The sequence below is a fragment of the Saccopteryx leptura genome, chromosome 1 (assembly GCF_036850995.1).
Source record: "Saccopteryx leptura isolate mSacLep1 chromosome 1, mSacLep1_pri_phased_curated, whole genome shotgun sequence".
Classification (NCBI taxonomy): Eukaryota; Metazoa; Chordata; class Mammalia; order Chiroptera; family Emballonuridae; genus Saccopteryx; species Saccopteryx leptura.
The window spans coordinates 191,778,876-191,793,745 of NC_089503.1; the positions used below are offsets into that span (position 1 = coordinate 191,778,876).

At 43.9% G+C, this 14,870-nt stretch overlaps 1 long non-coding RNA gene across 1 annotated transcript in view; it reads right to left on the minus strand.

Annotated features, from left to right (window-relative positions):
- Positions 1-14,305, minus strand: part of LOC136404089 (uncharacterized) — a 374,264-nt gene extending 359,959 nt beyond the window's left edge. Inside the window, exon 1 of the long non-coding RNA XR_010751227.1 lies at positions 14,123-14,305. This is a non-coding gene — a long non-coding RNA (uncharacterized lncRNA). The remainder of the gene's footprint in view (positions 1-14,122) is intronic.
- Between the last annotated feature and the right edge of the window lie 565 nt (positions 14,306-14,870).

Sequence of the window (14,870 nt, forward strand, 5' to 3'; positions counted from 1 at the left end):
GCAGGTGTTCCCACACGAGGCGCCTCCCTGTGGTCCAGCATGAAAGACAGCCTTGGTCCCCTGAAATGCTAACTGAAACAAGCCCAGTGCCTTGTCAAAGGACCTTAATTTAGTAGTGACAAAAACCCTGTAATTACCTTGTCAAGAAGCCAGTTCACATAATCCTCCCAGTTTGTGTCTCAAATTCCTCTCATTAAACAGAGCCCACACCTGTTTCATGTAAAAACCTTTCTCGTCCTATTCCAAAACGTTGACCAGGAAGATTCCTCAGGGTGTACAAAGCAGAAAACAGGCTGGCCTCTGGGGGCCGCAGCTGTGGAGCCCACTGTCACCAGCAAGCTGACATGGTGCGAGACACCCACAAGGAGCAGCTGGGCACCCTGGCTACGGTCCACCCCTCCCCCAGCCACAAGCCTGCTCTGTGCAAACCCAGCTCTGGTGTGTCCCAGTTTCCCGGCCCTCAATCATATGGGCTACAGGGCTCCTGGGAACCTGGATTCACAGAATCTTAATATATTGTGGACAAAGAATCACCTCCCATACTCGTTCCCCTTAGCTCCAACCACGTATTATAAGTGCTGTGGGCGTACAAAAGAAACACGCATGGAAAACCACCATCTCTGTCCTCAAAGGTGTATAGCCAGGATGGGAGATAGCGCCTAGTCATTCACCACATGGAGAATAGTCCAGGGCCACATTTGGTGCCCTCGATGCACTAGGACTTGATGGCGGGTTAGGAAAGCAGGCAAAGAAGCCTCATGAAGAAGGCAGGTCCAGGACAGACCTTAAAGAATGGATGGGGATGGCAGTCATGACCGTGTCTGAGTCCTTTCCAGGTGCCAGACCCTGTGCAGAATGATTTTCATGTGACTCTTTATCATGTCATTCTTCTGTCAACGCTTGGAAATTGCTACTGCTATTTTCACTTTACATGAGGTCACTCTGACTTTGAAAATTAAAGAAGGTCACACGCAGCCAAGTGGCAATTACATCATTTAAACACGGTTCTCTTTAACCCCAAAAGCCCATGTTTTGAACTGTAATTCTACACATTAATGAGTAGGAGGCAGGAGGAGCTGTGCTTTACAAAAAGTCAAAACAGGAGGTGAGTGTTTGAATGAACCAAGGGTCTGTGCAAGGGACAGAGGGAAGGGCAGCCTTGTTAGGCAGTGGGGAAGGCGGCTTGCATAGGAAAGGATTTGAGGTCAAATGTGTTGGGAAGGGCAAGATTATAGACTACCTTGAAGCCCTCCCAGGGGAGTTCGCTCTTGGAAAATATGGCAGTAGGGACTCACAATAAATCAGGGGTCTCAAACTCGCGGCCCACGGGCCGCATGCGGCCCGCCGAACAATTTTGTGCGGCCCGCAGACTAATCCACGAAGTTCAAAATATTTAATATTGTTCGGCGGGCCGCATGCGGCCCGTGGGCCGCGAGTTTGAGACCCCTGCAATAAATTCTGGAGCAGATGACAGGCTAGACCAAAAAAGGATAGGACCAGGGGCCAGCAAGGAGGTCACTGCAAAGATTTGGGTTAGGATGATCAGGGTCCCGACTCCAGCTGTGTTTAAAAGGAAGAACGAAAGGAGAAAGTGAAGAAGCAAGAAGACACAATGGAGAAGGCAAGAGTCACATGAACTTTCTGTGGACCCACAGAGCATCCAGGCTTAGCACCGAGGCCATCAAGCTGCCCACCCAGGGCCAGCACTGCCATGGTATGTCTGTCTCCCCAACGAAGGAGAAACTTCCATCAGTACAGATATATCCCCAAGGGCATCTCTTCCCACTCTAACCTTTTCTCCCCTCCCAAGGTATATACAAACTCACACCCTTACTGCTCTCTCTTGTGTCCCTAGATCTCAGAAGGAAGGAAAAGAGGGACAGAGGGAAGGAAGACTCCCTAGTTGCTGTGTGATATTGGTATATTTCATGACCTCTCTGAGTTTTGATTTCCACCAATAAAATGAAAATAGTAACCTCCTAGATGTCATGGGGATTAAATTAGATAGCAAATGAAGTGCCTTTAATATAGATATTAAATTATCATGCATAATTTAAATTTATATATCATTTTAATTTATAAGATACAATTTATATGTAATTCTATATACAAAATTAGTTATAAGTGTTCATAACCAGGATTACACCAAGTCTTGTGCCTCCTGTCCACCTAGAGTCTATTGTGAGTAGACTATTTGGGCAGATGAAGAGATAATTTTTGAAGAAATAGTACAAACAGAAGCAGAGTAAAAATCAAAGGAAATGGGATTGCTGAGGGAAGGGAAGTCTTTCAAAGACTTCACCAAGGCTGTGGGGACAGATTGAAACCCAGGCTGCAGAGCTGCTGCTCTCAAAACAGTTTAGTCAGGAGTAAAAGGTCTGGGTAGGAACACCGGTTGGATAAGTGGAAAAGAAGGTTTGATCTAATCTGTGGTTTGATCCAACAAGCCTTAGTATTTCAAGGTCACTTTGGGGAGGGCTAAAGCATCAGATGAAACACAGAAAAGTCCTCCAAGAAAGGTAATTGTGTGTGTTGACAGGTGGCTGAGTGTGTGTAGGGTGGGTGTGGAAAGTGGAGAGAACACACCCACTGAACCCTCCAACACCAACCAGAGAGCAAAAGGAGTGCCAGTCTCCCACCTTCCACCCAGCTCAGGGCCCTCACTCTGTGTAGACCAACCTGGTATAAGTAGAAAGAGCATCAGACAGAAGTGACACCAGCACCAAGCTGTCACTCCTCAGCAACTCTCAGTTCTCTTAACCTAGGTCCTTGTCAAAAAGGTGTGAACTGGTTGGGTCAGTATAAAGCGTTGGCCTGGCTTGCAGATGTCCTGGTTCGATCCCCAGTCAGGGCACTCATGAGAAGCAACCATCTGCTTCTCTTTCCCTTCCTATCCCCTTCTCGCTCTTTCCCTGTGGCAGCTGGTGGCTCAGTTGATTTGAGCCTGGGGTAAGGATAGCTTGGTTGATTCGAGCATTATCCCCAAACAGTAGTTGCCAGGTGGATCCGGGTTGGGGCTCACTGGGAATGTCTCTTTATCTCCCCTCCTTTCATTTAAAGAAAAGAAAGTGAAGAACTGGAGAGGGTTTGTGAAAATATATGGGAACTTTTTTTTTTTTTTTTTTTTGTATTTTTCTGAAGCTGGAAACAGGGAGAGACAGCCAGACAGACTCCTGCATGCGCCCGACCGGGATCCACCCTGCACGCCCACCAGGGGCGACACTCTGCCCACCAGGGGGCGATGCTCGCCCCTCCGTGGCGTCGCTCTGCCGCGACCAGAGCCACTCTAGCGCCTGGGGCAGAGGCCAAGGAGCCATCCCCAGCGCCCGGGCCATCCTTGCTCCAATGGAGCCTTGGCTGCGGGAGGGGAAGAGAGAGACAGAGAGGAAGGAGGGGGTGGGGGGTGGAGAAGCAAATGGGCGCTTCTCCTATGTGCCCTGGCCGGGAATCGAGTCCGGGTCCCCCGCATGCCAGGCTGACGCTCTACCGCTGAGCCAACCGGCCAGGGCCATGGGAACATTTTTGATTGACACTGAATGCTGTGGTTGAGAAGGGGGTGCTGTAATCAAGCTAACTAGAAGTTACTTCACAGGATGATGTGACTATAAGTCCCTAGCTGGTCAGGTCATGGTGGATCCTCATGCCCCAGGCCTAGAACGTCTTTAGTGAAAGGTATTAAGCCAGTTCTGCCCATTGTCCTTGTACATCTAGGTGAACACACCTTTGAAATGCCAGGAGTAATCTGCTTTTTTTGGACCCCCGAAACATGTAACCTCCTTCAAGGGGGCAAATCATCCTGCAGTTTAAGCTTGGCCTTTATATAATCTTCCTTATATTCCTTCCTTAATTCAAAATGCATAAAACAAAGCGAAATTGTTATTCTCAAGGGCATTTGAGGTCTTGCTCCCCAGCACTGTCATCAGTCTGGCTCAAATAAATGTCACCAAAAAATCAGGGCAGATTTGGACGTTTTTATGTCGACAAAGGAAGGGAGCTGCTAGCCTTCAGGGCCCAGGGGCTTAGAATGTTAAATGCACTGCAGTTCGGTGTCAGCCCTCCGAACAGGAAATGTTCAGGCCAGCATGGCCCCCTCCTAGAACATGCTGCTAGATGGTGACCTATCTGACATTCCATGATTCCAGGAACATTTCAAAAGACCATCTTAATAAAATTACCAAAAATCCCCTGCGATGGCCCTCTACATGTCTGCTGTGACTCTGGATATGCAGATGATATTTCTAGAGGTATCAGCTTTCTATATTTATTGACTGCTGTGTATAAAAGCATTTCTTTCTTCTCTGTGCTAAATTATGTCCTTCAATCTCCAAGAGTGCCCACAGGCCCCACCGTGAACACTGCAGTGTCAGGCATACCAGCCAGCACATGCCGCAGCCAGGACCCAATGTTACAGCACTGTGACATCCACAGACCAGGAAGGGGTTTCTTGTCCCCAGATGGTTGAAGCAGTCCTTTTAATGCAGACTCAGACTTGATACATCTGCCCAGAGAAAGAACAGAAAACTTTAGGGCCACTTTCAATAAATAGCCAAGGACACGCCATGGGTAAATGACAGTCCATTTACTAACAGAAGAAGAAACACCTAAATCCTATCAGGGACTAATTGGATTAGAAGGCTTAAAACCATCTATTGGACAGAGGTAGAGGAAACATCAGGAAGAATACAGCCTGCAGCTGTAGGAGAGAACACCACCTTGAAAACACTGCAGGAACAAGCAGAAAACTAGAGACAATTTCACCGTTGTTCTGCAGCTGGGAGCTTTTCGCTAGCATCCTGTGTTTCACCCACTGGTTGGCCACCTGGGCAAAGTCAGTAACCAAAACATCTGTTCATATGTGGATCCAGCTGCTGAACCAAGGGATTAGTACATCTACTGGGAGTGCGAGGGAAGGGAGAAAGACAGGCAGAAGGAGAGAAAAGGAGAGAGAGAGAGAGAGAGAGAGAGAGAGAGAGAGAGAGAGAGAGAGAGAGGGAAGACTGGGAAGGGAAGAGAGGGTAGAGGCAGGAGAGAAAAAGGTGGCCAGGAAGCAGGCGCGAGGTCAGAGCTCAAAGCCATAGGTTCAGCGTTTTCTTATATTGTTAGGATTCCATTTTCATGGACAATCAAAACAGAGCATCAGACCTTTATTGGGGATGAAGATATAAGACCGTTAGTGACTCCTTGGCACAAGAACTCCAAAGCAAAGTTAAATTTTGTACTTATTTAACCAATGCTTATATAATACATACATAAAATGTGCCAGGCACTATTCTAAGTGTTTTAAATACTGCCTGACTATGGAGTAGATACTGTTCTTATCCCCATTTCACAGGTAAGGTACTGAGATGCATACAGGTTAATTGGCCCCAGGGTAGTCTAGGTAAAGGCACAGGCTGAATGCAAACCCAGGCCATCTAGACGCAAACCTCTAGAGCCATGTCCTTACCCATTGTGCTGCACGACCACTCCACAGAATGGTGACAGATGGGGACAAGAGACATGCTTTGTCTAAAAGAAAATAACTAACATTTTGAATATATAAGGAACTCCTGCAAACCAACAAGCAAGGAAACCCAACCCGAAATAGTGTGCCTGCAACATAAAGAATCAGGCAATTTACAGAAGAGGAGACCAAAGGAACTGACAAGCATGTGGATGGGATATTAAACTTAATATTGTCAGGAAAATGAAAATTAATAACCAAATATCTCATTGCACCGGTCAAATTAGCAGCAATGGAAAAATTGGGCAGGCCAACCGCCCTGCTGGAGGGAGGGGTGTAACTGGGGCAGCCCCCTGCAGCACTACCTTGTGTTGTTCCTCCCTGTAGGTATATGAATACTCCATCATCCAGCAACCCAGCTCCTGAGTGATTCTTGCCTTAGTCTGTCTGGGTTGCTATAGCAGAATAGCATAGACTGGGAGGCAGTGGTTTATAAACAACAGACATGTACCTCACAGTTCTGGAGACTGGGAAATCCAAGATCAAGTCACCAGCAGGTTCAGTGCAGTCTGGTTCATAGACAGCTATTGTCTCCCTGTGTTCTCACGTGGCAGATGGTGAGACAGCCCTCTGGGGTCTCTTTGACAAGCGTTCTGCCTTCATGACTATATAGCAAGTTGTCACGAATGTCCTAGAAGGGAATGAACACATGAAGGCTAATCTCGGTTTGTTGTGATGTTAAGGAATCGGGGGCTATCTAGGCATCCATTTCTAGATGAAGCAACATGTACTATAGTAGATGTTGCTTCATAGTAGAATCCTATGCAGCTGTGAGAGACCACACACCAGATGTGCACACAGCAGCATGGATAGACCTCCAAAACATTATATTGAATAAAGAAGAAAAGCAGAATTAGATCAAGAGCACTTGCCATTTATGAAAATTCTAAAAACCCATGCACACAAAACCACTGTTTTACAAATTAGATTTGTATGTAGTTTATGCACAAACTACATTTTATAAACTATATATTTGTTTATAAACAAAAAGACAGATATAGAGATGAATCCAAAACAGAAAATGGTGGCCCATGAAGGAAGGAAAATGGGAGTAGAAAATGCCTATAAAAAGGAATGATTAAACAAAAATTAGAAACTACAGTGGGATCTTGTACAGACAATCCTGATAATGTGCACTGAGCCAGGAAGTGTGATTAACTCAGCCCTTGGCATCTGGGGTTAAAAAAATAAAGCCCAAAATTGTGAGACACAGAGACTGATTATTTGTTTTACACAATGGATTCATCTGTCAGAGGATCGCAAACACTCCTTATCTATTTAGACTATTTTTTAACAAGGTTTCCAATAAAACTATTAAACAATGCATCTTACAAACAGGGCTACACCCACGTGCCTTTGGAGACGTTTGGTGTTTTTTGTTTGTTTTTGAAATACAAATATAGATCCGACTTGTTTGCTATCTTTATTCTGAAAAGGTACTTTGGTCTCCGAATTAGGATACATGTACCTCAGAACTGCCATGACAGCCCTCTGGGGCATAGAAAGAAATGTTAGAAATTTAATTAATATTTATCTCACAAAATGAAGAAACTAAATTTTATTATATTTATTCAAAGATTAATGAAGCTGACTTTTTAATTTAATTTTTATTTATTGATTTTAGCATGACAGGAAGGGAAGAGAGAGACAGAGAGAGAGAGAGAGAGAGAGAGAGAGAGAAACATAATAACATTGATCTATTCTTCTATGTGCCCTAACCAAGGACTGAACCAGCAACCTCTGCACTCTGAGACAATGCTCTAATGAACTGAGTAATCCAGCTAGGGCTAATGCGGCTGTTTTTTCTTCTTCTCCACGTCAATTGTCCCAGGTTGGATGTGATACACAGGTGCCCGGAGAGAACCTGGAAGAGGTGAAGTCAGGCTGTCACTCAACCATTTCTTCCTGCAGAAGCTGCTGTGTGAAGCCCTGTTAGACTGTTCAGTTTCAACTCTGTTCACTCTTACAAAATGGCCTTCAAAGATTCCTGCAATAAAACTACAGGGTGAAAAATAAAGTTAACCAGCAAACCCAGTGAAGGACCAAAAAATAGCAAAGATGACCCTTTCCCGATCCCTGATATGCAGCCTTTATCAGCCTCATTAGCAAGCAACAATAGGGACAATCTAATCAGCCTGATGGGAAATCAGCCACAAATACCGAAATTATCAAGAAGGTGATTTGAAGAATGATTTAATGCCACTATTAATATCGCCGAAGTGTGTATTGTGCTGAGATATTGGCTAATGATAGCATGAAACCATCATGATAGCAAGACATTTAAAAACTAAGAAAGAATATAGACACAAGTACAGACCTCTACCAGTTTATGTTTAAAATTAAAATATATATATATTTAATCCACCACTTCTGAAAAGTTCACTGAACCTAATGATAAATTTAAAAATTTCTTGTAAGGCATTAGACTAGCAAAATCACTTAACATTTGGTAACATTCTTTTTTTTCCTAGGGAAAAAAAATGAATGAAAAACAATATGTCAACAAACTAAAATGTAATCTTTGTTAGCAGATATATTGAAAGACATAAATTCAATTCTTGGTGAGCATTTCTGAAGAAGTAAGTGTTAAAGCAATTAGGCGAGGAGGTTTCTTATACAATTGGATGAAAGTACAGCTGTCCCCAACATCTCAACTTATAGCATTTGTTAAATTCTGTATAAATAATAAAACAAACCTTAAAAAAAAATTTTGTGTGAGCTGCTAAAAGATGCCCTGGAAAAGAGGTACTTGACATTAAATAATACCTTTAATAAAAATTATATATTTGGGGAAGACTTTGTAAAGTGTAGCCATGGTGGGAGCTGCTGCTTTAATCAGAATTCTTTTTTTTTTTAATATAAGAAATTCTGAGGTTAGGTTTACAAATAAAGCGCCTCACTTGAAATTCATTTCCAGACTCATTCCTATAGCATAGAAGTTGATGTCACCATGTGGTTAGTTTTATAAAAATAAGACCTTTAAACTTTCATTTGGAGTGATCATAAAATTTTTGTACTGCAATGGTTGCCTTATGGCAAGACACTTAAAAGACTTGTTAAACCGACCATGGTTCTTAAAAAAGGGTGTCCCAAATTGGCTGACATTTTCTATGATGACAAGTGGCATTCAACAGTATGCCTGTCAACAAGTATTATTAAGATATATAAATAAATTTTAAAACACCTTTAGTCTTCAAGGTAAAGGTAATATTATAACTAGAAGTGAGAAAATAATTCATTTAAAGAGAAGGTTGTGCACTAAAAAAGACATTTTAAAAGTGAAGTTTGAAACTGTTTTTATCATTAAATGACTGCATTCCTGAAAACCATCTAAATGTGACACTTACAGAAACTTCCATGTCTACACTCTATAAAAACTTAGAAACATCTAGAAAATAAATATACAACCTAAAGTATGAGGGAAAATATTTGCAAATCATATATATGATATCATATAACATACAACTCAATAATAAAAAGACAATTCAATTTAAACATGGGCAAAGAACTTGAATAGACATTTCTCCAGTAAGCATGTGAAAACATATTCAACATCATTAGTCATTAGGAAAATGCAAATAAAAACCACAATAGGTACTACTTCACACCCACTAAGGTGGCTATAATAAAAAGGACAGATGATAAGTATTGGCAAAAATGTGGATAAATTAGACATGCTGATGAAATCACCTCATATGTTGCTGGTGGAAATGTGAAATGGTGCAGCTGCTTTGGAAACAGTATGGCAGTTTCTCAATAGGTTAAACATAGAGTTACTGTTGACCTAGCAATTTCGCTGCTAGGCATATGCCCATGAGAAATGACACCAGATTTCCACACAAAAGCTTATACATAAATATTCATAGCAGCATAATTTATAATAGCCAAAAGTGGAAACAACCTAAATGTCCATTATCTGAATAACATATTTTTAAAAAGTGATATATCAATGCAATAAACTATTATTTTGCCATAAAAAGGAATGATACTGGGTACAACATGGATGAACCTTGAAAGCATTATGTTAAGTGAAGAAGTCAGTCATAAAGATACCACATATAGTATGATTCTATTTATATGGAATATCCAGAATATAAAGTAAATTTGTGGTTGTCTAGAACTAGGGGAAAGGGTATTTTGGTGGGTTATAAAAATATTCTAAACAATTATTGTGATGGTTGTACAACTCTGTGAACATACTAAAAGTCATTCAACTGTGCACTTTAAATGAGTGAATTGTGTGGTATATGAAGTATGTCTCAATAAAGCTTATATTTTAAAAATCCTTTAAAACAGACCTATCTAACTTATTATTAAATTTTCTGCCCTGGCCAGTTGTTTCAGTAGTAGAGCATCTTCCCAGCATGTGGATGTCCCAGATTCAATTCAGGCAGGGCACATAAGAGAATTGCCCATCTGCTTCTTTATCCCTCCCTCTCTCGCTTCTCTCTCTCTCTCTCTCTCTCTCTACCCCCCTACAGCATGGCTCAATCAAAGGGAGTTGGTCCCAAGTGCTGAGGATGGCTCCATGGCCTCTGCCTCAGGCATTAAGAATTGCTCAGTTGCTGAGCAATGGAGCAATACCCCAGATGGGCAGAGTATTCCCCCCTAGGGGGCTTGCCAAGTGGATCCTGGTTGGGGAACATGCCGGAGTCTGTCTCTGCCTCCCCTCCTTTCATTTACTAAAAGAAAAAATTTCCAAGCAATGTTTACATAAAGGCCATCTAATTAGTATTAAGAACTTTACTGATTAATACAAGAAAAGTAGAAATTTAGTTACTGAATTTCAATAAATATTTTTGCATAATCAGTAGATATAACTGAAAAAATGAATAATGAGGCTTAGTGAAGAACTAGTAAGTATCATCTACAAGTGGCTTCCACTCGGACCCAATATATCTTTTTTAAGGGTGGCAACCGTTAAACCCAAATGTCCAAATAAACTAGACTTAACCCAGGCCTTTGAATCACCACATCACTCAGAGTTGAGCCAAGATGTCAAAAGAAAATAAAGGACTCTTTAATAAGCAGTAAATAAATTTTAGACTCTTTAATAAGCAATAAACAAATGCTAGTTCAAAATATTATTTATTGCATCACTTTAATTTTTATTTTGTGCATATTTTTATATTCAAAATATACTAACATGGTTGTATATAGATAAACTAAAATATATACTACATCGAGGGTACGTGCCCAAAACCTTTCTGCTAAAGTGGTCAGAAAGTGTAAGGACCTAGGTTTAGAGGAGGGAGCTGAGGTTGGAAGCTGGGACACTCTACGGTTCCCCTCAACCAATGGGTGCAACCATGACGGGCTGAGCCAAACTCAGGAGCCCAGAGAAGAAGGAATTGCCTTTGAAGCTCCAAGGAGCCTGTAGCAGAGGCCTGGACAGGGGCCTGCAGCTCTGTTGGGGTCTGCCTGTTCCCTGCCAACCAGCCAGTCTTTCTGTCTCCCTAGTCTAGCTGATGCAGGGCCTAGATGGCTTGGTGTGGCGGCCTGTGTCCTTCTCCTTCAGGCCAGCCTCTGGGTCAGGTATGGCCACTCTTGTCACACATACACCAGCCCAGCCTGAAACTCCAGGGAGTGAGCAGGGAGGAGGGATGATGCAGGTTCTGGCAGCATCATGCCTAATGGGTCTCCTACAAAAGGCAAAACAGAAATGCTCGAACTGGCAGAGACGGGAAACAGGCCACCCACCATCTTCAGCATCTGGCTTCCTGTAGTCCAGGGATACCACCTCCACCCTTCCAGGGGTCGCAAGGTCCCAGGATAAGAAGTCCTGGGCTCCTGTCCATCTCTGCACCAGGAGCTCAGTCCCTGTGCTTTCAGGTAGGGAAGGGGTCTGAGATCAACGACTGGAGCACTTGGCCCTCCGTTCTCTCTGCTCTCCCTCCCACACCCTCACCAACCACCAAGCCAGCTGCCCTGCCAACACTGTCCCAGCTCATTTCTCCCAATGGAACAAAAAAAAAGCTACAATCACAGAACCATTTCAGAAACAGGACACCTGCCAGCGTTTTGCCCAGAGTGAGACAGGAATAAGGAGGCCAGTGCAGCCCTCGCACACACTCCCATGCCATTGTCATTGCTCAGGCACCAACAAAGAAGACCACACCCTGGGGATGACAAATCATAAGGAAGAAGTTACTCGTGTCACACTCAGCATCCGAAGCTCATCTGAAAATTCTGAGATATACTTTAATACCGTCATCTGGCTGGTTCAGAGAAGCTTCAATAACTTCCGCGAGTGATAAAATTGTCACACTTCACACTGCAAGGCAGTTTCCAATTTACAAGGCAGCTCACACTCCAGTGTTCCCAACATTTGGCACATGCTTGGGTGCCTCCTGCCTCTAATGATGTGTTTATCTTGAGAGACTTAGTTTCTTGCTGAAAAATTAGGTATCAGGAGGTCTCCTCTGTCATAAAAGCCACCATTTACTCCCTGTTGCCCTGAGCATGCATGTTCTAGAAGAGGCACCCCCTTGAGAAGTGGGATATAGTTTTTCTTTCACAAATAGGGACTCTGATAATTGGAAGAGACTTTCTCAAGTCTGCACGAATGCCAGGTGATGGAGCCTAGCATTCAGTCTGGGCTGTCTGGCCCCCAAGACAAGTGCTTTCCTCTCAGGTAGTCACAAATCCAGGGGCAGGGCTGTTGTTTGCTACTGTACACTGTGTGGGTCACCTTCATACCCAGCTAGAATCCCATTTCCAAGTCAGCTCGGCCCCCTCTCGCTTTGCAGCGATGATGGACAGACTGTTAATTGTAGATTGGCTCCGCCTCCATCCTTCACCGCTGTCTGTCATGTGAGGTAGCCATGAGCCAATAGGAGAGCCAGCTGAGTGAATCCATTGGCAACTGGTGTGTCCCCTCCCTCTGCTTCAACCGTACATGAGGAGTCCTTTAGAAACAAGTGTCTGCCTCTTTCCCCGTCACACCTTCCCTTGTTGTCTTTTGGCTAAACCTGCTAAGGTCTTCCATTCATCCAGCCTAAGCTTGTCTCCGCTGTCTCCTACAGTGTTCAATGTGGTCAGATTCCTAACTGAGTCCTAAACCGAGGTCTGGATTCCGTGACTCAAAAGCATGTGGATAAACTATAAGGTGACCAACTTTTTTACAATGAAAAGGAGGACAAAAATAAATTGAAGAAAACAATATCATAAATAAAAGAAACATTTTATTCATTGCAACAATAATACACTATAATATAAAAATGCATAATAAAAACATTTGTAATATTTTATATTGTAATTATGCTTACATGCCATTTAATTTTTAATAATAATTGTAAGAAAAAAATAAATACTCATTTAGATACAAATACATCACATCACAAGCAATGGATCGACTCTGCATCAATCAAATACGGACATTTACAGATTAGTCTTCCAATATCCAAAAGGAGGACATGTAGGAGGACACTTTCCGAGGGAGGATGATTGTTCACCATAATAACCTAGGAAAAGTCTTCCTTAGCACTTCGTGGTGGAGGTGAGCCCTCCCCTCTGCTTGGGTGAACTGAAGAACAGCGAGGTTAGCACAGCCAGGGACAGGGTATGAGAGGGCGCTCAAAGGTCAGGCCCCAGCAGCAGGGCAATTTTACCTGGAAGCATCTGCCCTCATCCCCTCTCTGAGGCCTGACTCTCCTCTGAACCATTTCCAGAAAGGGTCCTTGTGGACTCCAGCTAGGGGTCATAATCTCAGACAACAAATCTGCACCCCTTTACTGAGCATCAGCCACATACAATGACCCTCAGCCGGCCCGCTATTTGAATTTCAGACGTCACCCACTGAGAACACACAGATTGTTGAGCACACGTGAAAGGGCGCTCTGCAGCTCTTGGACAGGTGAGCTTCCCAGGTGGGCTGGCCCTACACAAACTGCAAGCCTGAATGAGCAGCCCATCTCCTGTGACATTTGGCTGTAACCCCACCTCTTTCTCCAGGCCAAGGTAGAGGGTGGTCTTGAAAAAGACATTAGCCTCTGCTGCAAAGTCCACAGTATGAGGTCACTTCACAGAATTTCCCAGATGGAGGGTTGTGCCCTGTGGACCACATAAGAGTAGCCTTCCCGCCCCCCCCCCCCCCAGGACAGCGCTAACATCAAACGCTGAACTTGTCTACTCTTCTGCCGGCTTCTTCGGGTTCCGTTCTCAGAGATTTGAGAAGGAGCTTTATTCTGGATGGTCAGGTCCAGCTAGCAGGCACTTGAAGTGTTAAAGGGTCCAGGGCAGGATTGTTTTTTTTCCTATGAAGAGGCTGCAGCAATTTATTCCTGGGCAGGCTCCTGCTAACCACAGAAAACCACTGCTGCCTTCAGGGTATCAGATTGTCAATGGCACTCTTGTGAGGATGTTTGGTTGTGTTCTACATGGCTCCACACACAAGAGCTCTAATTTATTAGCCTTCTCAACTCCTCAGCATTAGAGGAGGTGTCACATATCTGTCCCCATCTGATGACTACGCAGTAACAACGCAAATTACAGAGAGAGCCCAAAGAACGCCTAAAGATCCCACCACTTCATTGACAAGTCCTTTCTAAAACTTCTCTTCATTTATTTATTTATTTAGAAATTAAATTTAATGGGGTGACATTGGTTCAATAAGAGTACATTGGTTTGCCCTGGCCGGTTGGCTCAGTGGTAGAGCGTCAGCCTGGCGTGCAGAAGTCCTGGGTTCGATTCCCGGCCAGGGCACACAGGAGAAGCGCCCATCTGCTTCTCCATCCCTCCCCCTCTCCTTCCTCTCTGTCTCTCTCTTCCCCTCCCGCAGCCGAGGCTCCATTGGAGCAAAGATGGCCCGGGCGCTGGGGATGGCTCCTTGGCCTCTGCCCCAGGTGCTGGAGTGGCTCTGGTCGCAGCAGAGCGACTCCCCGGAGGGGCATAGCATCGCCCCCTGGTGGGCAGAGCGTCGCCCCTGGTGGGCGTGCCGGGTGGATCCCAGTCAGGCTTATGCGGGAGTCTGTCTGACTGTCTCTTCCCGTTTCCAGCTTCAGAAAAAATACAAAAAAAAAAAAAAGAGTACATTAAGGTGAACATCTCTATAGCATTTGAACTGTTGATCATGCTGTGTGCCCATCACACAAAGTCAACCCATTTTCTGTCACCATATATTTGTATCCCCTACTCTCTTCCCTCCCATCTCCCTCCACCAGGTAACCACTTTGCTTTTATCTATGTCCATGAGTCTCCGTTTTATATCCCACCTATGTGTGAAATCATATTGCTTTCTAATTCTCATGACTGTGGCCCAAAGATGAACTCAGCTCATTCCTATGATGGAGGGAGTGGAGGAAGGAGACAGATATGTCTCCTCTGTGTCAGCAGTATGAGTGTGAGTCACTCCTAGACATCGTCAGCT